A 23,716-nucleotide genomic window follows, 5' to 3' on the forward strand; every position below is an offset into this window, starting at 1 on the left:
CTGCCTCATGTTACACTCTTACCAGCAGTAGGGTGGAGAACAGTTGGGTGGTTCCTCAAAAAGCTAAAAGTGAAACAAAAGTTAAAAAGTTAAACATAGAATTACTATATGATCTGAGAATTTCACTTCTGACTATACATCCTAGAGGATTGAGAGCAGGGTCTTTAAGTGGAAGAAATGGAAGATTTACTGCTGAGTGAAGCAAGCCAGGATATGAAGGAGAGACACTGTATGTCCCCACTTAATATATACCGAGTGTCTGCACTCTACGACCAAAACTGATTGACCAAAAGATATACAAACACAAGAGATGGGTGTGAATGCCAGATGTGGTGTGTGTGGAGGAGTGGGGCCTAGGGAAGGACATTTGGAGGAGGGCTAAATAGGCAGAGCATTTACGGGATGGGGAGGTGTGGTGTAATCTGTTGAAGATATTTTGATCAACGGGACTGGGGAGAATTGTTCACATATTGAAATGTTCACTTCATAAGCTAAACAATGTCATTGAATGTATATAAAAATAAATTAATTAATTAATAAAAAAAGTATTTGCACACTTGTATTCATAGCTGCATTATTCACAGTAGCAAAAGGCGGAAGCAACCCAAGTGTCTATCAATGAATGAATGTATAAATGAAATGTGGTGTGCATACAATGAATATTACCCAGTCATGCAAAAGGAGGAAAGGCTGACATATACTACAACATGGGTGAAGCTTGAGAACATAACACTAGATGAAGCAAGCCAGAGGATGAATACTCTACGATTCCACTTTCCTGAGGTTCCTAGAGTAGTCATATTCATAGAGAAAGAAAGCAGAGTGGTGGTGACCCAGGGGTAGACGGAGAAGGAGAAATGAAGAGCTACTACTGTTCAACAGAAATGGAGTTTTAGTTGCGCAAGACAAAGAGTTCTAGAAATGGTGGGGGTGATAATTGCACAACGATGTGAATGTATCTTGATGTCACTGCACGATACACTTAAAAATAATTCAAATGGCAAATCTTACACTGTATACTCTACCATAATTTTTAAAATGATAAACATATTGTAAAAGAAAGGCAAAAGCTCTCTAACTAATTATATCACTAACATTTGCACTGTTTTCCTCTTCTTGCCTCAGGGGCCCTAAAGCCTCTTTTGCATGCAACCTGTTACCAAATCCCATCCTGCTTACCTAGAAGTTGCTCTTTCTTTCTCTTTCTAGTCCTCCTGCTGCAGTCCAGGCCGGCTAGCCCACTGCCTGCCACGCTCACCTCTGGTAGGTATTCCTGCAACCTCTGGTTTGTTGCCTGTTCTACTTGCTGAGCAAAACATCTGTTTGATATACCTGCCTGATGTTCAAGGCTCTCTATGTCCCTCATCAGTTGGCCCTACTCTGGTCAGTTAGCAGGTTGACCAGTAGTCCAAATACATGCCCTTTATTCAAGTAGGTTGGCCTTTTTGTGGTTCCTTAAGACATCATGTTCTTTCTTACCTCTGTGCCTTTTGCTTCTGTAGTCACTTGCACAATACTTTCCCCTTCTTCTCCATCTGCTCAAGACCTAACCCCACCTCCTCCAACTACTCCTGTCTTCAGTCACCTTCCCATCCCTTGACTGCTTTTAACTTCAGCATCCACATTGTACAACGAATCACCTAACTGCTATCCTCAGCATCACTCTTGCCACCCCATAAAAGGAGGAAACGTCTTTCCAGGTTCTTTTTGTGTTTCTTTCATATCGCTTGCAGTAGAACCTAGCAGAGTCCTAACCTCCCAGTAGATATCCCACGGCTACTAGTTGGTTGATAAGAATATATTTGAACCTAGGTAGCTGAACTAAGCAAACGTCAGGTTACTAATCCATTTCCAAAATGTCAGCTGTGCTCTTTTAAATTAATCTGGGGTACATAGTTCTGGCCTGAGGGTGCCGCCAGTGGCATCAATGTCTTGGGTCTTCGTATCTGGAAAATGACAACTTGGCAAGGTCACTTGAGGGCAAGGCTGAGAGTATAAGAGTGGGGAGGGGAGGACTGTGTGGGAGCAGCTGAAATGTGTGAGACGGAGGAAGTGTCAACAGCAAGGACACTTCAGTTCTCTCTTGAAGAGACACATTCTGTGCAAAGATAGTTTAGATTCCTGACTCTTGAGCTCAGAACTGGGCAGGGAGGTAGGTGACTGGGCTGTTGGTGTCCAGACTGTTTCCGGGGGGAAGAGTGAAGGTTAAAGTTGAAGCTCTCTTCCCTTTCTCATCCCTCAGGGCCACCACCTCCCACCCCTCCTATCTTCCCTGCTGCTGAAACTGCTCCAATCTCTGCAAATGAAATAATCTGAAAAAATCATGGAAAGATAGAGAGACCCTGACCCTCAAGTCCTCACCAACCCAATGCTCACTCAGTAAATACTCACTGAGCTCCTCTACATGCCTTGAAGTGAGTGAGCAAATCCTACAAAGGGAAGAAAGTTTGTGGAAAATGGAATTAACCTAAGAGTCTATTTTGGAGCAAAAACCTCAAAATGTATACATAGCTTTTTCATAACAAACATTTCCATGAAATTAAAGAGCCCCTTGTACAGACATGCTTGGCCCCTAGAGCTTGCATTGAGTTTGTCATCCCTCTGGTGCTCTTAGAAGCCAAGCGTCATGCTAGACACCGGATTCTTTGATAAGGACAACACAGGCTTTACAAGAAGGGGCTTGTCAGGTTAGCAGATGCATAACTGTTAAACTGTACTCCCACATGGCTAATCACAGTTTGAATTCCAGATCTGGGGGCTTGAAAAATCACACCAGGTGCATGTGCATGTGTGCCCAAGATCCTGGGAGTATGGAGAAGAAGGGATTGCAGTGTAGCCATCCCTTCTCGCGGGTGATTTCTAACTTTTCCTCTCTTTGTCTCTGCTTTTCTCTCTCTCTGGCAAGTGTATGCACCTTAAAGCAAAAACAAAACAAAACAAAACAAAACAAAACCACTTTAAAAAAAAAAAAAAAAGAAGGGACTCATGGTTGTGGGAAAGAAAGCTGTGTGTGGTCTTGCATGGCAAATACCAGAGTATTTAGAATGTGATGCTCATATGTCATTTGCTTGGACAAAGAAGAAAATAAGGTTCTTTAATAGGGGCACATTTTACTTTTGTTCATTTTTTTTTTTCAAAATTCAAAAAAAGAAAGAGAGAAAGAACCCTCCACAGGGTGCTTTCACTGTAATCCACTCTTAGTCATGGGCGTGTGCAGAGAAACCTTGGGATGAAAGCCCCAGATGAGGACCCGGAACTTCTCTGTGTTGCTTCAGCATCATGGAACATTGTACCACCAGATCTGTCTACGTTTTTCAAATATGATATGTTTTTAAATAAACCCTCTGTGTTAGTGTCACTGAAATGACACACTCCTTTTTTTAAAGCCTCATCTCAGCTTTTTGCCTTCACTGCCAACACTACAGACCTGCGCAGGCTGATTCTGTCATATATATGTGATATTTCCACGCACCTGGTCTAGGGAGTGTCCTCTTGGGTTACAGTCCCTAGAGGACTTCCACTGCCTCCTTCCACCCAGACATCTTGTCAATGACTGAAAGACTTTCCTAGCCCTGGAGGGTTACAGGGGTAGTGCAGGGTGGGAGCTGGTCCTTGTCTTGAGCACTGCTCAGTGCATTCTTGGAGAATGAGTACATTTCTCTGGTCTAAAAAAGACCTGTAGGTCTCAAACTCCTCCTCCCCCATACTTTCTGTCAAGGACAATCTTACAGAGCACTAAAATGACCTCATTCTGTTGTTATTTGAAGAACAAAAGACTTCTCTGCTTACAAATATTTTCCCACCATTGAAAGTAGTGGTTGAAATTCCTATAATTAGGATCACTTGTTAGTATGTCTGTTCCAATGTAAACATACCATCCGTGGAAAGATCTCTGAAAGCAGAGAGCAGAGATAGAGTCACCTGGGAGTTTTTAAAAAGTCCTGGGTCACATCCATCCAGTTAGCTCAGCCTACAGGGGGTGGGATTATGCTATCTTTGTTTCAGCTTCCAGAGTCATCCCAAAGATTGAGAACAGTTGCCTTAAATTTATGGGACCCAAGGAACCACTGAGAATGGTTCTGTTCTTCAGGTCAATGAATTTTCTTCAAGGGGACAGAGGGGCCCCTGGGAGAGGTCTGACTCTCTCCATAGTCAAAGAGGTCCACAGGCCAGCAATATCAACATTCTCTGGCCATGTTTTAGAATATGGAATCATTGACCCACCCAGACCCACTGAATCAGAATCTGCAGTTAATAACATCCCCCAGATGACTCATGGGCTCATTAAAGTTTGAACAGGACTGTCCAAGATGATGCATTCAGTGTTTGCTTGGGTGTCTACTGCTTGCTCATTACTGTGGGCTGAATCGAATTAGTAAAAACGTATATATTGAGGTCCAACTGCTGTGGTTCAGTGGTAACATAAGGGCCCTGCAAGGCTGGAAGCCATAGGCTGACCATGAGTTTGAATCCCTAGATCAGTTTGAAAATGCACCAGGTATATATGTACAGGTGCCAAGGATCTTGAGGAGCTAGAAGGCTGGGGAAAGGGGATTCTGGCATAATGAGACTTTGTTGGGGTACTTTTCTCTTTCTCCCTTATTCATGCATCCTCCTTACCCCCCAAAAATTAAAAACTTAAAACATTAAAAAAATTACATGTTGAAGTCCTCATCCCCGGTACTTCAGAATATACTTGAATTTGGAAGTAAGGCATTTACAGAGGTAATCAAGTTAAAGGGAAGTAATTAGGGTGGATCCTGATCCAATAGGACTGTGTCCTTATTTTTAAATTTATTTAAGGTTTTTTCTACAGGGCATATGCACTCACTGTAGAGACAGAGAGAGACAATGAGAATGAAAGTGAAAAATCACCCCCCTGGGGTTGAAATCCCTTCTCCTCTGCTCTCCTTTTGGGATCTTAACTACACGTGCACATAAGCCTGGTATGATTTTCAGGTCACCAGGTCTGGGACTTGAACTGCAGTCAGCTATGTGGGAGTCCAGTGCCTTAACAAGCATACCACCTGCTGGTCCCAACTGTGTCCTTATTAAAAGGGAAATTTGAACACAGAGATTATGTATTCTGTGCCTATCTGAACATGTAAACATATGAATATGAAGATGGCCATCTATGGACCTAGGAGAGAGGCCTGTAATAGGTTTTTCTTTTGCAGCCCTCAGAAGGAATCAACCCTATCAGTATCATGAGCTCAGACTTTGTCTTCACGAACTATGAGACAACACACTTCTCTTGTTACATCAGCCCTAAGAAACTCACATGCTCACACTGTCTTTTCTCTCTTTTACTGCTGAACTTCCCAAGAAAGGACCAAAATAGAGCCACGAGGCACTGTTTTCCCTTATCTGCAGATATGCTGGGGGTCAGTCGATAAACGGGCTGCTTGGGGTCAGAAGCCCAGAGTTGGTTCTATAAGGTAAGGACAGGGCACCATGGGTCCCATGGTCAGCTCTTTTTGGTGGGTGGAAGTGTTTCCTGGAATGGTAATAGAAAGACTATTCATGCAGTCCCTCAGTGAGTTTTGAACACCCACCATGGCTTGCACACTGTAGAGGGCACTGTCAGGACTAAATTATACTTACTATGACTAAATTGACTGCCCTGTAGATACTTGCAGGCTGATTAGCAGAAAAAATTTTTTGGTAACCTAATAGACGGAGCTTTTGGGGACCATTTACCTTTCTGTGCTACCTTCTCATAGTTCAGTTTCTTTGGTCAGATATTGTAAGATCTAGCCCTTCTCTGCCTCAAACCCAACTGGTCTTTAGAAACTTACAGAACAATACGGTCTTTGCTGAAGGTTTTGCTGGGGACTGGAGGGATGTATTGCATTGTCTTCAAAGAAGCAGCTGGACCTAACATGCCCTCTAAAATTCTCTCCCTTTGGAAATTGCCAAATCCCTCTTCTTAACCTTCAATGCCCCTACTTTATCCTTTTCTTGACATCCCATATTATAAAACTGGCAGCTTGCACATTCTACTCCATTGATGAGATGGCACTGTTAGGGACCCCCAGCCGAGACCTCCAGGAACATGCATGTGGTTGAACATGTTGGGTTTATACCTAGTTGCAATGAGGGGGTCACCTGCCATGGGAACCATGGGATATCTCAGTAGAAGTGTGGTAGAAAGGACCTACTGTGGGATTTGGGACTTGGGTGGTTTGTGGGTTTGAATGCTGTCAGAAAACTGGGGCAATTCTATGACTGGGCACTCAGTTAATCTTCTCTATAAGGAGGGGAGACTAGAACAAGATAGAACTGTAACTATCAAAGTCGCATTACTCATTTTAGCCCAAAGAGGGATTCTTGTGGGGATCTCATAGGTGGTAAGTGATCTTGCTTTTGTTTATGATTAGATGAAACTGTGAAGTGGCCTTGCTTTGTCTCATTTCATTGTGCCTTGGGAGTGAAACTGAGGTTGGGATTCAGTTGCTATGGCATATGCCAAACCAGCTCTGGGTGTCAGGGACTTGTTTTTGTTAATTTTCTCAATATTTGCTAGAGAAAAACCTGTGGGCTTTTAGCCAATCCCATTTGCCTGTTGTTTTTCAAGTACACAGTCTGGACTGGTATAGGGGGCCTTGCTTTATCTGTGTATCTTATATGTCAGGTGTGGGAGGTATAACAGGGGTTGTATTAATGAAATGTCAGAATGAGATGTCCATTCACTGATTCAGTTAGCATCCCCTTACCAAAGGCCTCCTAAGAACCAGGGACTACTTTAGGTGTGAAAGGTTTGCAGATGGTCAATACCAAATCCCAGTATCCCAAGGTGTGTGTGTGTTTGAGGAGTGGGGTATGTATCAGTCTGCTAAAGCTGCTGTAACAAATACCACAGCCTAACTTGCTTGAGCACGAGCAATGTATTTCTCAGAATTCTGGAGGCTGAAAGTGCAAAATCCAGGTGTTATCCAGGTTGGTTTCTCCTGAGGACTCTCTCCTTGACTTAGAGGTGGCCATCTTCTCTCTGTGTCTTCACGCTAACTTTTTTTTTTTTTTTTTACTTTGTGCTGTACAAGGTGATTGTGCAGTGCCTGGCTCAGCTCTTGTCCCTCCTTTCCTCTGCAACCATACAGGAAGCGAGAAATACACCTGAAAAAGAGAAGAAGTGCTCTGGAGTGGCCACCTACAGTCAGCTCTGTGGCACTCTCTGGGTTGTGTGGGGTCCAGAAGCTTGTTAGGTTGGATGGTTCAAAAGGAGCAACCAGACAAAGGTTGCAGCTCAAGAACCTGCAGAGGATTTCCAGTATAGAAACCATTCTGTATTTACAAGTAAGAGGAACCTTGAAAATTAACTAGCCAGCCCTTCTATGTTATGGGTGAAAACTGAAGCCTGGATATGAGTGGACCTGTCTCAGACACTCAGCAAATAATTGGGAGAGCTGAGAGGTGAACACCACCTCACGTATGAGATATTTAGCAGAGCAGATGTGCTCACTGGGGGCCAGACAGGACTCACATAACAAACAACAAATATATATATATATATTAGTTAATATTTGTAAGTGGTCTTTCTCATGTATCGAGTATTATTTTGAATGCTTTATCCTTATTAATTCATTTCGTTCTCTCCGAAGTAGGTTGTACCTATTTTAAGCAAGAGGACAACAAGGCGCTAATAGGTCATTGCCCAGGGTCATGCAGTTAGTGAGACTAGAACAAGGATTTGGATGGAAGCAGTCTGATTTTTCAGTATCTGTGTTCTTTTTTTTTTTTTAGTGAGAAATCACCCCCCAGGGGGTATGGTCACGCCGCAATCCCTTCTCCTCCATTCTCCTCTCAGGATCTTGGGCACACATGCACACGTGCCCGGTGTGAGTTTTAAGCCACCGGCTCCGGGACGCGAACCGCGGTTGACTAAGTGGGAGTCCAGCGACATAGCCATTACGCTAACTGCTGGTTTCCTGGTTTCTGTGTTCATAACTGCCTCATAACCAGCGGTTCTTGAAGAGCAGTCCCTGGAGTAGCAGCATCCACTCACGGGGCGCTATGGATTGAAAAGTGGTGAGCCCTTCAAGGTTCATGGTGAAATTAAACCCCCAATGCAGCAGTATTAAGAGGTAGGGCATTTGGAAGTGAGGGCTCTGCTCTCATGAATGGGATGAACATGCTTATGAAGGGTTGAAGGAAGCGCTTTCTCTTGCCCTTTCTTCTCTTCCACCATGTGAGGACACAGCATTCTCCTCCCCACTCCAGAGTTTGAACAAGAGGGGCCATCTGGAAGCAGAGAGCAGTCCTCACCAGACATGGTCCTGTGTATACCTTCATCCTGGACTTCCTCCCTCCAGAACTGTGAAAAATCAATTGTTTTGTGTGTACAGTTGCACACTCTGTGGTATTGTCTTATGACAATACAAACAGAGATCCCTAAGAGCGCCTGTAAGAATGCATGTGACTGAGTTGACAGGCCTGCTGGGACAGGGCCCAGTGAGAAGTGTTCCTGTCTTTCAAGTGCTTTTGAGGCTGATTCAGGCTGGGAATTTGCTTCAGCAGGGGCTTTCCTTCCCCTTCTTCTCTTTAAGAACCTCTGCTGGCAGTAGAGAAGGACGCTGGAAAGATGTTAGCTTGACCCTGGGACTTTCCTCTGGGGCTCTCAAGGGTCATTGCTGTTGAATTTTAATGAGTGCAAGAAGTGATCTGGGCTGGGAAGGTGCCATATTGGTATTTGGTCCATTTCTTTCTGCAGAGGTAAGTTTGGGACTTCTTTGTATTTTTCCTTTCCCCTCTTGTCTAAGTACCTAGCACAGAATAGACCGTTGTTAATCAATAAGCTTTTAGGGTGCCCCTAAATGACTATTTTTTTTTTTTTTTTTTTTTACAAAAAACTAACCTGAAAGCAACAGATACTGAAGGGGAGAGGCTTTCTGGATGAAGACAGTGTTTTTGGGAGAGAGAAAAAGGGCTCTGGCATGAGGAGCTAGACACTCAAATCCTAGTCTGCTTTGTATAACTTTCCTTCCTTTCTTCCTTACTTCTTTCCTTTCTTCCTTCCATTCTTCTTTTCTCTATTTCTTGCCCCCCCCCTCCTTTTTCTTTGGTAAATCAGCATTCCAATTCTATTATCACTATTTTCTTAAAGAACTATTTATTTTTATTTTTTTAAAAATTATTAATTCATTTATTTTAATTTGACCAGAGAGAGGCACGGGGAGGGGGGTGGGGGGGCAAAGTGAGAAAGCAAGGCACCAGGTCCGGGACTCAAACTGTAGTCAGCCATGTGGGAATGTCCAACACCTTAACCACCATGCCACCTGCTGGCCCCTATTATCATTATTTTTAAAATAACTCAGATAACACACTTGCCACTAATTGCGGGGATTATTCTCAAAAGCAGAGATAGCAACTTGGATAAAAAACAAAACAAAACAAAAAAACCCCAAATCCAGACTGAACGAAAGACGACAATGTGTCAACTAGTTGGTTTATCCCATGTTCAAAATTTATTTTTTCCTGGATGGTCACACAGGAAAGTGAATTTGCATTTGCCCTGTGGGATGACCCCTGTGTTAGTGAACTCTGATTTCTATTGGGAAAACTGAAACCTAACCACGTGCAAACTTGAATAACCAATGTGGAAGCTTTGGGGGATAGGTTGACTCACAAGCAGACTTGAGAAGCTATTTCTGACTTAAGAGAGGGGCCAGCAGGTGGCATGGTGGTTGAGGGTGCTGGACTCCCATGTGGCTGACCAAGGTTTGAGTTCTAGACCTGGTGGCTTGCTTTCTCACTTTCTCTCTCTCTTTCTCTGTCCGTCTCTGATCAAATTAAAATTAGTAAATGAGTAAAGTTAAAAAAAATAATTCTTTAAAAAAGAAAAAAAATAGAGAGGTGCCCCAGTTGAAAGTATTAAGGAAATTTGCCAAGAGGCACTGTGAGATAAGGAGTATGAATTTGGCAGTACTTAGTAAATAGGGATTGGATCAGAGGTGCGTGGGAGACTTGCAAGCACAATGTAGTTTATGAACAGAGGAAGAAATGTACTTTCTTTACCCTCAATTTTATTGTGTCTCTCCTTAAAATCTGTATGGCTCCTTTAAGAGCAACTGATGAGATGTTAGTGGTAGTATCTTCACAAAGACAAAGGTGTTTGTAGACTCGTTGAGCAAATTAGAGTATTTTATATTAATAGCTAGAGAAAGAAGTGGGAGGGATTGCAAATCTTTGTTTTCTTGATTTCAACACTGACATAAATCTAACCCACTGAAATACAGAATCTTTCCAAACAGGGGTCTCCCTGGACTTCCTTCACTAAAAATATAAAGAAAGAAACAAATGGCTGTTTGAAATCGAATCACATCGACTTTATAAGTAGGAGGGACTTTCTTTAGTAGTAAACACAGAATGGTGTGCTATTAATAGAAGAGCCTCCCCTTTACTTCAGCCGAGGATCTTAATTTGGGATTTGCAAATGAGAGCCGAGAACTGAATTTGGGGCTAGATGAGCTGAATAATTCCTCTAAGCCATCATTTGAATGTCCATGTCCTTTCTAAAATTCATGTGGAAACTTAAGCTCTAATGCAATAATATTGAGAGGTGAGACTTTTAGGAGGTGATTAGACGATGATTAACGCCCTCATGGATGGGATTAATGCCTTATAAAAGGGCCGGAGGGAACAAGCTAGGCCCTTTGGTACTTCCATTTTTCTACCACGTCATGACACAATAGTCGTCCCCTCCAGAGAGCACAGAGGTCAAGATTCTGTCTTGGAAACAGAGACTTGGCCCTCACCAGACACTACACCTACTGGCACCTTGATCTTGGACTTCCTGATCTCCAGAACTACAAAAGTAAATGTATGTTGTTTATAAATGATCCCCTTTAAAGTATTTTGTTACAAAAGCATAAACAGACTAAGTCCCATAACATAGAATGGGAAGAATTTAGGATTCCCAGCCACAACCAAGGAGAAAAGATTGTGTCCTAATGGGAGAAAAAAGGAAAGTGAGATGACCAGGCAAGTGATAAGACTGGACACACCCTGGGCTGGGCAGCTGGTGGAAGGGGCCTGGCTTGGGAGGGTCTGAAAGGACTTTAGAAACAGGAACATTGACTTTGATTTTATTCTGGAGGCAGTTCTCTCCCTCTCCTCAGATCTTTAGGACCTGTGCTGGAGTACAAAAGTTTTATATATTGAAGGGACCAGCAGTTAGCATAATGGCTATGTCACTGACTACCATGTAGTCGACTGCAGTTCGCGTCCCAGACCTGGTGGCTTAAAACTCACGCCAGGCACATGTGCGTGCGTGCCCAAGATCCCGAGAGGAGAATGGAGGAGAAGGGATTGTGGCATGGCCATCCCCCTGGGGGGTGATTTCTCGCTTTCTGTCTCTATGTCTCTCTCTGTCTGTCTGGCGAGCACACGTGCCCTGTAGCGAAAATCTCTCCAAAAAAAATTTTTGTATATTTTATTGACAACAATCAAAGAAGGAGAGAGATACCCACATGGAGGTCAACACTGGGCTTAATGGGGTTGCTTGCCCAGGGTGGGGCCATTCACATCCTGAACTCCCCTGGTGAACACATGAGTTTAGGAGCAGAGATAACCATGAGAAAACCTAAGAATGGTGTTGCCTTTGACAAGTTCTAGAATAGGGATTTGGGCCTATATACTCTCCACATTAAGTGTTATGGTAGCATCAGCTGGTGTGGGTTATAAATGAGTGAGAAATGTCATAACTGGCAGCAATGTCGCTACACATCATCCTAGAAGCAATATTTAGAACCCATTCATATCATAATAGTATTCTATGGATGTATAGTATTACATGGAAGGATAATATTATTTTGTGCATATGGGTTATTAAAACAAGCTGGGAAATATTCAATTCAAATGAGTCTTAGCTGATAATTCCCTATATGACTTCTAACAAGTCTCTGAAGTACCCTTAGCCTTGTTTGCCTTAATGGAAAAGTAGAAAGAATATTAATATATGAGCCTGCTGACCTCCAGGAATTAGCCGAAAAATACATCATGTAAAAGGATAAGAAGTAATTTGAATTAGGAGAGAGAAATTGTAGTGGAATCGTGGATTGAAATACTCCTCTTGCTGTTCTGTCATTATTGGTCTCAAGCAAGAAAAGCCAAAGAAAATCACAACCAAAACTTGAAGCAAATGTGAGTGTGACATGCACACACACACACACACACACACACACACAGGGAACAAGGTCTTATGAGACCAGCAAAACCATGGAAGGAGGATGGCTTTTTCTTCTCTTCCCTTTTTCTTTTCTTTTCTTTCTTTCTTTTTTTTTTTTTTTTGGAGAGGTTTTGCTATAGGATGCGTGCGCTCGCCAGACAGACAGAGAGAGACAGAGAGACAGAAAGCGAGAAATCACCCCCCGGGGGGGATGGCCACGCCGCAATCCCTTCTCCTCCATTCTCCTCTTGGGATCTTGGGCACACACGCACACGCGCCAGGCATGAGTTTAAGCCACCTGGTCCAGGACTCGAACTGCAGTCGACAACATGGGAGTCCAGCAACATAGCCATTACGCTAACTGCTGGTCCCATTCTCTTCCGTTTTTCTACATGTCCTGCCTTCCAGAGGCTCTGATCAGAAGAGCCTGAGAAGACTTCTTTTTTCTTTTTTTTTTTTTTTTGGAGATTTTTGCTATAGGGCGCGTGCACTCGCCAGAAAGAGAGAGACAGAGAGATAGAAAGTGAGAAATCACCCCCCGGGGGGTTGGCCACACCACAATCCCTTCTCCTCCATTCTCCTCTCGGGATCTTGGGCACGCACGCACACATGCCGGGCATAAGTTTTAAGCCATCGGGTCCAGGATGCGAACCATGGTCGACTACGTGGGAGTCCAGCAACATAGCCATTACGCTAACTGCTGGTCCCAAGAAGACTTCTGAGGAAGGAGTTGTGGGGTCTGAGTGCTTGGTCTCCCCTCTCGATGGGAGGGTATATGTGTTTCTGTCCACATTAGGTCAGGAGAGGGGCTCTTTATGAGAACTTCTTGGAGAGTGGGCATTAATTAGTCCCTGATGCGGGGAGAGCACAAATACCAGCGCCTGAGAACTTCTCCTGGCCAGAGCTGGCTGGAGCTGCCTGTGGCAGCAGAGTGAAGAGGGATGAGATCGCCTGTGATTCTTCCACAGCAGAGCCGGCTGGGTGTGGCAAATGGACAGTGGAGAAAGGGGCAAGCATGATCTGGGATCATAGCCAAGGAATCTGCTCCAGGAGAGACAAAGTCTAAATGGGGTCTGCCAGCCAGAGCTGCATGGCCTGTATCCAGCAGTGGGAAAGGGGAGGCATCTAGGGTGGAGGGTGTCTAAAGGACCCACCAGTCTCCTGTGGAGAAGGAACTGTGGCTCCAGAGAGTACCAGTATGGTATTGTGATGTTTCCTGTATGTTGTGTCTCCCAACTCTGGTGCTAAAGGAGGCCCAGAGAGTGGAGGTTTAAGGCAGAGAAATGGCCAAGAAGCCATTGCACTCACCCCTTCCACACCACATGTTTTTGAGTCCACCTCAATGAAGCTGGGAAGTGCTCTAAGACTGACATTGAATAACATTAAATATTGATAAGATCCAAGTGGACCAGCCTGTTATTGAAAAGATGATTAATCATGGTTTCCCAGAGAAGGGGACACACCATGACACGAGGGCCACTCTGAGAAGGACTGGAGACATCAGGAAGTAGAAGGAGGGCACAAGCATGGGCCAGAGACTTTGTTGTGGTTTTGAGAGAAGGAATGTGTGAAGCAGAGTGAGCAGGCTTAGCACTGGCGGGTCTGAATAACTTCAGTGAGCTCTGGAGTGGAGAACTGTCCCTGGTAGTCTGGTATCTGGCTCTGGAGTGAGTAGGGCAGGTAGATCATTGTCCTGGGTGTGAATGTAGTTTAGATACGGACTCTGAATTGCTTAGTTTATACTTGAAAAGCCCACCCCTGGCAGGAAGGTGCCCCCTTGTCCCCAGGAGGGGGAATGATGAAAGAGACAGAAGAGCAGGGCAGGGTGACTCAGGCAGGCTGTTGGATTATCCACAACCAGATATGTCCGGTATGAGCATCCAGAGCAGGTGTAAAAGCAGGACGTTTGCAGAAGCTAGAAACAAGATTAATATACGAAGCCGAACCACCTCTAGAACCCTTAGCCATAAGGTGTCTGGAAAGTACAATTTTTTAAGCTTTCCAGCTTCTTCAGTCTAGAAGTCCAGCAGGGAATTGGAACCAATGCTGAGCAAACCAATATGCCACCAAATGTACACAAATGACACTATGCACAAGTGCACCAAGCATATGCATGCTGATGTTTTTTTTCCGGCCCTGTAATGGACCCATCTGGAGCTTCTCTGCAGATACCACTATTAAAGAACAGTAATAAAAAGCCACACAATAATGCTTAGTATTAGGACAACCTTCTAATATCTCTAGATATTAAGTTATTTGGACCTGAATAACTTTATGAGGTGGATCTGTCAGATGTTATCCCCATTGCCCACCTGGGGAAACTGAGGCCCGGAAAGGGTAAGAAACTTTCTACCATCTTAAGGTAAGTTAGTAGAAGACCCAGTTGAGTTCTGGTGTCTTCTGGGCTACATAGAGTTGCATATTTTAGATGAGCCTGGAAAAAAATGGCAGTCTTGTACCTAGGTTCTGATAAATGTGTGTATCTTTGATTCTCTTTCAGCTCAAGGCCAACAGCTAAGTAAATGTCGAGCAAGAAAACTTCTTTTGAACTTTAGGTAAAATATATCTCATGCTGTAGCGGCATGAAGTTGAGTAGAGTTGAAAGGGTGTGTGGATGTGGACTCAGCTGTCTTCTCGTCTTAACTTTCCATATTGATGGGCCCATGGAGGCAGGTGTCTGTTTCTGATTTTCATCATCAAGCAACTGTAGTAGCGATATTCACCACCAGATACCGGTTCAGAGCTCTGAAAGTGTGTGAAGTATAGAGTTCTAAAGTTTCTTAAGTCATAGGAGCAAATTCTGAAATAGAACATGTAGAACAAGCTGGAATCAGTGCTGGGGAGCCTGTTTCTAAATACATCACATGTTTTGAAAAAAAAAAAAAATACTCCATAGAGATGAAAAAAAGAGCAAGTTGAAAGATACCCTGAGGGAACTCAGTGACTCAGACTGCAGACAAATAAATTACACCTTCGGTTCAGACTATCTGTGTGTGCGCTTCTAAAAATATATGCAAACAAATGTGAAGAGTTACTTAGAGTTTAATTGGTTTAATGCATTAATCACCAGGTTACAAAACCAGGATAGGAAGCTAGCAAATTGGATTATGGAAAGAGAATCCAATTGCAGATTTCATTTATCAAGGAGATCTTTACCTCCAATTTCTCCAGATTTCTGTTATAGTGATAAATAGTCCTTCTTCATCAAGGCCTTTAAGTCACTGGAGAAAGCAGAATACTTTGTTTACTTTTGTACCATCAAAGTGGAAAAGAAACAGACGGATTAGCTGGGAATCAGTGAGAAGCATTACAACTCAACCAGCAGGGTAAACCCACAGGGACTCAATAAGCTATCTTTTATGCTTCGTGTTTATGGGAAGGAGTACAAGATCACACCTAAAAGAAATCTATATAAAAAAGAAAAGGATTCAGGTCATCAGGTGATGTGGAGTTTAAAATAGCTGGATCTCATCTGCCAGATGTGTTTGTGTGTGTGCCCACAATCCCAAGAGGAGAAAGGAGGAGAAGGGATCGTGATGTTGCCATCCCTCCCAGGGATGATTTCTCACTTTCCTTCTGTCTCTCTCTCTCTCTCTGACTTTTTCTGGCAAGTACATGTTCCCTATAACAAAAACAAAAATCCAAAAACGAAGAAGAAAGGGATCCAAAGGTGTATTCTCCACTTGCCTTCAGAGTTATTACAGAGACGTCATCAACGTTGATGAAATATAACCTCAGAATTAACTGGGCAGGAGAATAAGGTCCCTCATAGTTATTAAAAACGTATTCTACAGGGAACCAGCAGTTAGCGTAATGGCTATGTCACTGGACTCCCAACGTAGTCAACCGCGGTTCGCGTCCTGGACTAGGTGGCTTAAAACTCACGCTGGGCGCGTGTGCGTGAGTGCCCAAGATCCTGAGAGGAGAATGGAGGAGAAGGGATTGTGGTGTGGCCATCCCTCCTGGGGGGTGATTTCTCGCTTTCTGTCTCTCTGTCTCTCTTTGTCTGTCTGGCGCCCTATAGCAAAAACCTCTCAAAAAAAATGTATTCTACAGATTACTAATCTTTACTGAAATCTATGGAATAAACACAGAATCTTCTTTTTGAAAAATGATTTATTATTATTACTTTTTAACTTGACCAGAGAGAGAGAAAGGGAAAGTGAGAAAGCAAGTCACCAAATCGGGGACTTGGCCACAGTCAGCCACATGAGAGTTCAGTACTCCGACTACCATGCCACCAGCTGGCCCTAAACACAGAATCTTAAAATACTTTTTTTTGGCCTCAGGGGGCATAAATTTTCATTTGAGTCTACCTGAAAGATTTGCCATCCTTCCTGAGGGAGCAGAAAGAGAGAAAACGCAAAGCAAATGAGACCCAATCTAGTGGCATATTTGCTAATGAACTGAATTGCAGTGCTGGAAGCCACATGCTACATCGAGGGTTGGGATCCCCAGGCTGGCTTTAATACATGCAGAATATAGGGGTGCATGCCCAGGATCCTGATGAGCTGGAGGGCTGGGCAAAGGGGACCTCAGTGTAAAGAGATGCTGTCAGGGGTCTCTCTCTCCCTCTCTCTCTCTCTCTCTCTCTCTCTCATGTCATGAACTCTCTCTCATGAATTTTAAAAAGAGCAAATGTCCTGAAGTTTGTGATTTGCCATGTGGGGCACATAGACGTTTCCTTTTTTTTTTTTTTTTTTGGAGAGGTTTTTGCTATAGGGTGCGTGTGCTCACCAGAAAGACAGAGAGAGACAGAGAGATAGAAAGTGAAAAATCACCCCCCAGGAGGGGATGGCCACGCCACAATCCCTTCTCCTCCATTCTCCTCTCGGGATCTTGGGCACACATGCACACGCACCCGGCATAAGTTTAAGCCACTGGGTCCGAGACTCGAACCGTGGTCAGCTACATGGGAGTTCAGCGACATAGCCATTATGCTAACTGCTGGTCCTGACGTTTCCTTTTTTCAGTTAGTGACCTGTTCTGTTCTTTACCTTCCTACTTCCTTCTATAATTCTCAGGGAAGCACCCTGGAATCATGCTAAAGAACATGAGCTTCAAAAAACAAACAAGCAGGCTCAGCAGGTGTCCTGATGGTTAGGGCACTGGATTCCCATGTGGCCAACTGCTGTTTGAGTCCCAGACCTGGAGACTTGAAAATCACTCTGGGCGCAAGTGCATGGATGCCCAAAATCCCAAGAGAAGAATGGAGGAGAAGGGACTGCATTGTTGCCAACCCTGCTAGGGGATGATTTCTCATCTTTCCTCTCTCTGTCTCTCTCAGCAAGTTTTTGCCCTATGGCAAAAACCTAAAAGCAAAAAAAAAAAAAAGAGCAAACAAAGAGATTTTGTTCCCTTGTCCTCTGGCCGAAATATTAAAATAACAGTGACAAGAGAAGATCTGAAAGGCTTTCAGAAAGGGAGGGAAAAAGATCACATATAAAGGCAAGAGAATCTACATTTAAAAGGGGCTTGTCAAAAGCTATCATGGAGGGACCAGCAGTTAGCTAGCGTTATGGCTATGTCGCTGGAGTCCCACATAGTCGACCGCAGTTCGTGTCCTGGACCTGGTGGCTTAAAACTCACGCCGGGCGCGTATGCATGCGTGCCCAAGATCCCGAGAGGAGAATGGAGGAGAAGGGATTGCGGCCCGTGGTCATCCCCCCCGGGGGGGGATTTCTCGCTTTCTGTCTCTCTGTCTCCCTCTGTCTTTCAGGCGAGTGCACGCGCCCTGTAGCAAAAACCTCTTAAAAACAAACAAACAAACAAAAACATCACAGAAGCCAGTCTTTCCTGTAAAGAGGTCAGGTAACAAACAAGTCCCAAATCTCAATGACTCAAACGATGCAGTTTTATTTCTTGCTCATAATACATGTCCACCTCGAGTCTACTTCATATTGCCCTTGTCCGAAGACCCTGGAAATGACGATCCCACCGTACAGAACATTGCTGAAGACTGAGGCACAGGGACAGGGAGGGTGTGACCTGCTTCCTGGCCCTTGCAGGTTCCCTTCTGCTCACTTTTCATCAGCCAAAAATGTGTCATAAGGTCATCCAGCTTTAAGCGTTATCTCTCCATGCACCCAGAAGAAGTTGACAGGAAAGCCTGAAAGAGAGAGAGAATTGGAGAAGCCTCAGAGGCTGCATGAATGCGGAGAGGAAAAGGAAGAATACAAAGACCTACCACATGAGACGATGCAAGAGCTTCAGATTTCTGGGGAGATGCAGGTGGGTTGATATCAGGGACAATCAGGAGAAGCTATACCCCAGGATATACGGGAACAGGGCAGGGGATGGTCCCAAGCAGCTGAGTGCTCTGTGGGTTTCTCAGAACTTACATGCCTGCCTGGGGTGGAGGAGCCAACATTGCATCTATTACATTTTCATATGAAATGCCTGGGAAATCCTGGAAAAGATTTGTTTGTTTGTTTGTTTTTTTCCTGTAAACACTATGGAGGCTTAAGGTAGAGATGAAATACAGTGAAAGAAAAGTGAGAATGTGACCTTTCTTGTGTATTTGAGTTTTGTGGGCTATGACATTTGTACCTGTTAAATGCAGGGTCGTCAAAAGCTTCATGGAAATGCCTATTATTGAAAAACGATGCATGGATTTCAATTCATTCTGCACTCAGCATAAACTTGTATTTAATCCCATTTTCCACAAACTTTTTGAAGTCCCCTCATATGGGAACATCCCCTTGCATGATGCCTGCCGGTGAGCAAATATCTGGTAGAGGGTTGCTATTACTGCCCTTCATTACTATCTGTACTTTAAAATTTAGCTCTCTCTTCTTTTAAAAAAAGTTTATTTATTTATTTATTTATGGAGAGTTTTTTTGCTATAGGGCGTGTGCACTTGCCAGACAGACAGAGAGAGACAGAGAGATAGAAAGTGAGAAATCACCCCCCCCAGGGGGATGGCCATGCCGCAATCCCTTCTCCTCCATTCTCCTCTCGGGATCTTGGGCATGCATGCACACGCGCCTGACGTGAGTTTTAAGCCACCGGGTCCGGGACACAAACCATAGTCGACTATGTGGGAGTCCAGCAACATAGCCATTACGCTAACTGCTGGCCCCCCAAAAATGTTTATTTATTTATTCCATGAGTGAGAGAGGCAGAGACAGAAAGACAGATGGCACCCCTCCAACACAATCTTGACATTGCGATCCATCCTCAGCTTCAGACAGACTTGGGTCATGTGCACACATGTGCCTGGCATACTGAGACATCTTCGGATGTGAACTTGGGACCTTCCTATGTAAGTCAGCCCCACAGAGCCCTGCATTTTACTGCTGTGCCACTGTCTAACCCCCTGAAATGTGGTACTTGTTCCATAGCTTCTAGCTGAGCATTCAGGACACACCTAGGCCTTTAGTAGAGGAGATGGTGCATGGAAGAATATTTCTGTTCACCAAGCTATGAAGTTGGAAGATCTTATGAGATCTCACCTGACCCCTTCCTCACCCACACCCTCAAACTATGGAGAGAGGGCTTCATTAGACATCACCCTGCAGAGGGGTTCCATCACTCTGACAAACATCTCTTCTGTTGACGTTCCAAAATTATTGTGCATGTGCTCTCATTCAAACTCTCAAGTAAAACGAGTCCCACCTCATGTCTATTTTCTAAACACAGAATGAGAAATTGACAGAAGACGTTTCCTTTCAAGGTAGAGTTCGGGAGACACTAGTAGCCGATGACCTCGGAAGCTGAATGGAAAGGGCACTTTCTGGGGAAGCTGGCTCTGGTCCTAAGGCATGGCCTTGGATGAACCTTAATCTTCTCTGGACTTTGATGGATGGTCTCCTAAGGACACTTCTGATTTTAACATTCAGGTCATTCATGACTGCAGAGACCATGGAAAAGGGAGGCAACAGAGGAAAATAAAAGGGTAATGAGAATGGAGAAAATGAAAAGAGAAGAAAGAAGAGGATGAAAAATGGGAAGAGAAAGAAAAACCCAGTATCGCATTTGTTGACAATCCTGTATATGCCTTGATTTTTTTTTTTATACTTAATGGAAGTTTATTAAATGAGGGAACCACAGTTGAGTGGGGAGGTCTCAGCAATGCATCTCAAAATAGAAGCCTTGTAATTTATTTGGAAGACAGTGATTTCATTTGCCAAGGAGAAATTTCAAAAAAAAAAAAAAAAGTTTACACAGGCAATTAAATTCTTACCTTTCAACACATCTGCTTAAAAGCTATAAAAATAATAGCAGGGTCTTGTATTTCCTGTGAGCCAGCACTTTCAAAGGACATAGACTATATTACCTAATCCAGTTCCCACAACATTACAAAGTAAGTACTACTAAAATCTCTGCTTCAGAGAGGTTAAGTCATTTTGATGTCTAGCAAGAAAGCAAAAATGCCAAGATTTAAACCATGGTCCGTTTTATTACAAAGACTGTGTTCTTTCCCTCTGGTCTCCCAGTCCCTGACTGTGGTAACTGGAAATACATTATAGTGGAAGAGAAAGAAAAACCCAGTATCGCATTTGTTGACAATCCTGTATATGCCTTGATTTTTTTTTTTATACTTAATGGAAGTTTATTAAATGAGGGAACCACAGTTGAGTGGGGAGGTCTCAGCAATGCATCTCAAAATAGAAGCCTTGTAATTTATTTGGAAGACAGTGATTTCATTTGCCAAGGAGAAATTTCAAAAAAAAAAAAAAAAGTTTACACAGGCAATTAAATTCTTACCTTTCAACACATCTGCTTAAAAGCTATAAAAATAATAGCAGGGTCTTGTATTTCCTGTGAGCCAGCACTTTCAAAGGACATAGACTATATTACCTAATCCAGTTCCCACAACATTACAAAGTAAGTACTACTAAAATCTCTGCTTCAGAGAGGTTAAGTCATTTTGATGTCTAGCAAGAAAGCAAAAATGCCAAGATTTAAACCATGGTCCGTTTTATTACAAAGACTGTGTTCTTTCCCTCTGGTCTCCCAGTCCCTGACTGTGGTAACTGGAAATACATTATAGTGGAGAGCTCAGCAGATCCTCAGGCAGGAGCAACATGACTGATTTCTCCTTCATTCCTATCCTCTTTGTCTTTGCCTTCTTCATGGTCCTCTTTTTCATCCTCTCCATTTTGTCTTCTCTGTCTCCCATTTTCCCCTCTTCATCTTCTTCATCTTTTGGAATAGACACTACATTCGTATCGTTCAAAAATGAAACCAATAGTGGAGCCAGACAGTAGCAAGCAGCAAAGTCTGACGAGCTGCAAGGCTAATGCCACAGGAAGGTTCCAGGTTGAAATCCAGAGATCTCCCTGAGTACCTCAGGGATACGTGTGCCTGTGATCCTGCACTGGATGAAGCTAAGAGTGGATTGCAATGTCAAAACCCTGCTGGGGATATTATCTTTCTGTCTCTTTTCCTGTCTCTCTCATTCATGAAAGAAACAAATAAAATAAAATTTTAAAAATTAAGGCTGAACAGTGGCACTATGGTAAAATGCAATGCACTGTGAGGCAAACCCACATGGGAAGGCTCTAGGTTTGTGTCCAGAGACCTGTCTGAGAACACTGGGCATACTAGCGCCCATGACCCAAGACTGGCTACAGCTGGGGCTGAATTTCAGTATCAAGACCCAACTGGGAGTGCAATCTGTCTGTTTGTCTTTCTTGCTCCTGGAAGAAATAAATCAATACACTGAAAAAAAAAATCAAACCAACAGAGAAGATATGCATCGAAATATTGTACTGCTCCTTGTCTCCAACCAGATCCTCCTGCCTCTCCCCAACTATCTATTATTATCCATTTCTTTTGTATCCTTTCAGCATTGCTTTACGCATACACAGCAAATATAAATACATGAATTTACATTTCCTACTTCCTTATCCTAAAGTTGGCATACCAAATTATTCTATCTTTGCATTTTTCTTTTTTTACTTAGCAATATGTCTGGGAGATATTTTGATTTTAGTTCACAGGGAGCTTCCTTATTCTTTTCTACAGTTCTAGGCATTCCACTGTGTGAGAGAATTACAGGTTTATTTAGCCCATACCTTAGATATGGACCCTTGGAAGGTTTCCAGAGTTTTAGTATCACAGACAGTACTGCAGTGAATAATCTTGTCATATGTCAGTTCATACTCATCAGACACAATCCCAGAAGTAGGGATGCTGGGCAAAAAAAAGGAATATATTTGCAATTTTGATGACTATTGTCCTTGGTAGGGGTTGCACCATTTTGCTGCCAAGCTGAAAGGCAACGACAGTTCCTCCTTCCCCAGCACCTAGCAACAGAGCATTTTGTCAGCCTTTTGGAATTCTACCAAGCTGATCTAGGAAAAATTATGTCCTAGTGTAGCTTTAATTTTTCATGTCTCTGATTATGAGTGCTTGCAAGTATTTCAGACCATTTGCAGTTCTTATTCTGTGAACTGTTCATGACCTTTGTCCATTTTTCTATTGATCTTGGGACCTTTCTATTTTTCATCTTTGGGAGTTCTTCACGTGTTTTAGAGAAAAGCACTTTTCTGTGTCATAAGCTACAAATATTTCCCCTCGTTTTTTCCCCTCCCCCTTTTCTCTGTGTTGTGCTGTTGTGCTTCGCTTTTGTGTTCTATGTGTTTTTTTTTTTATTGCATTCACAATTATTCATCTTTTCTTTTTGGCTTTTAGATTTTGAGACGTTATTAGATATGCCAATCTACTTTATAGTTACTCTTTCAACTAGAGTTTGAATAGAAAGCAAGTGGTATTCTCAAAGTAGGATAATTCACAAGGGGGTTATGTACCAAGGGACTAATTACACAAACCCTAGAAGGGTTTACTACCACTGTGTGGGCAAGTTTTAGTGGATTCCCAAGGGATGGTGTAAGAATCTGGAATCAGAGCCTAGCAACCACAGAGGTGTCATCACCCATGGGCCCCAGAGGCCAGGTGACTGAGATGTTATTGCAGCATGGAAGGAGAAGGAGCTGTGCAGACCGGGCTGCTTCAAGAAGAGAGCCAGGGCCACAGCTGTTGGGAGAGATAGTGACCTGGAGGACGAAAGCTGGGGTGTAAATACCCTACCCTTATTTTCCTTGTTCCCTCTCCTGTCTTGTCATGGCTTCCCATTGGCCCCATGCAAAGTGGCCTTCCAGAACTAATGACGCAAGAGAATAGTTCTGAACTCTGCAGGAGGTGGGGAAGAGTCGGAAGAGAGCCATGCCTTCTGGTAGTATTTTTGAAAGCGTCAATCCTTTGGAATTCATCTCAATGTGTTGTGTGCATTATGGTTCCAATTTGTATTTTTTTCATAGCAACTATTCATCTGTTGTAGCACTGTTTATTACAAAGCTCACCTTTACTCACTGATTCGAGTATCCATATTTATCACATATTCGTTTCCCACATGCATTTGGGTCTATTTCTGGACTTTCTCTTCTGTTTGATTAGGTTGTCTGACTATTCGTGTGCCATTTTGTGTTAATTACCAAAGCCCTGTGTTTTTTTATTTTTTATTTTATTTTATTATTTTTTTAGAGGTTTTGGCTATAGGGTGCGTGCACTTGCCAGAAAGACAGAGGGAGACAGAGAGATAGA

Source organism: Tupaia chinensis, unplaced genomic scaffold, assembly GCF_000334495.1.
Source record: "Tupaia chinensis unplaced genomic scaffold, TupChi_1.0 Scaffold138812_1, whole genome shotgun sequence".
NCBI lineage: Eukaryota > Metazoa > Chordata > Mammalia > Scandentia > Tupaiidae > Tupaia > Tupaia belangeri.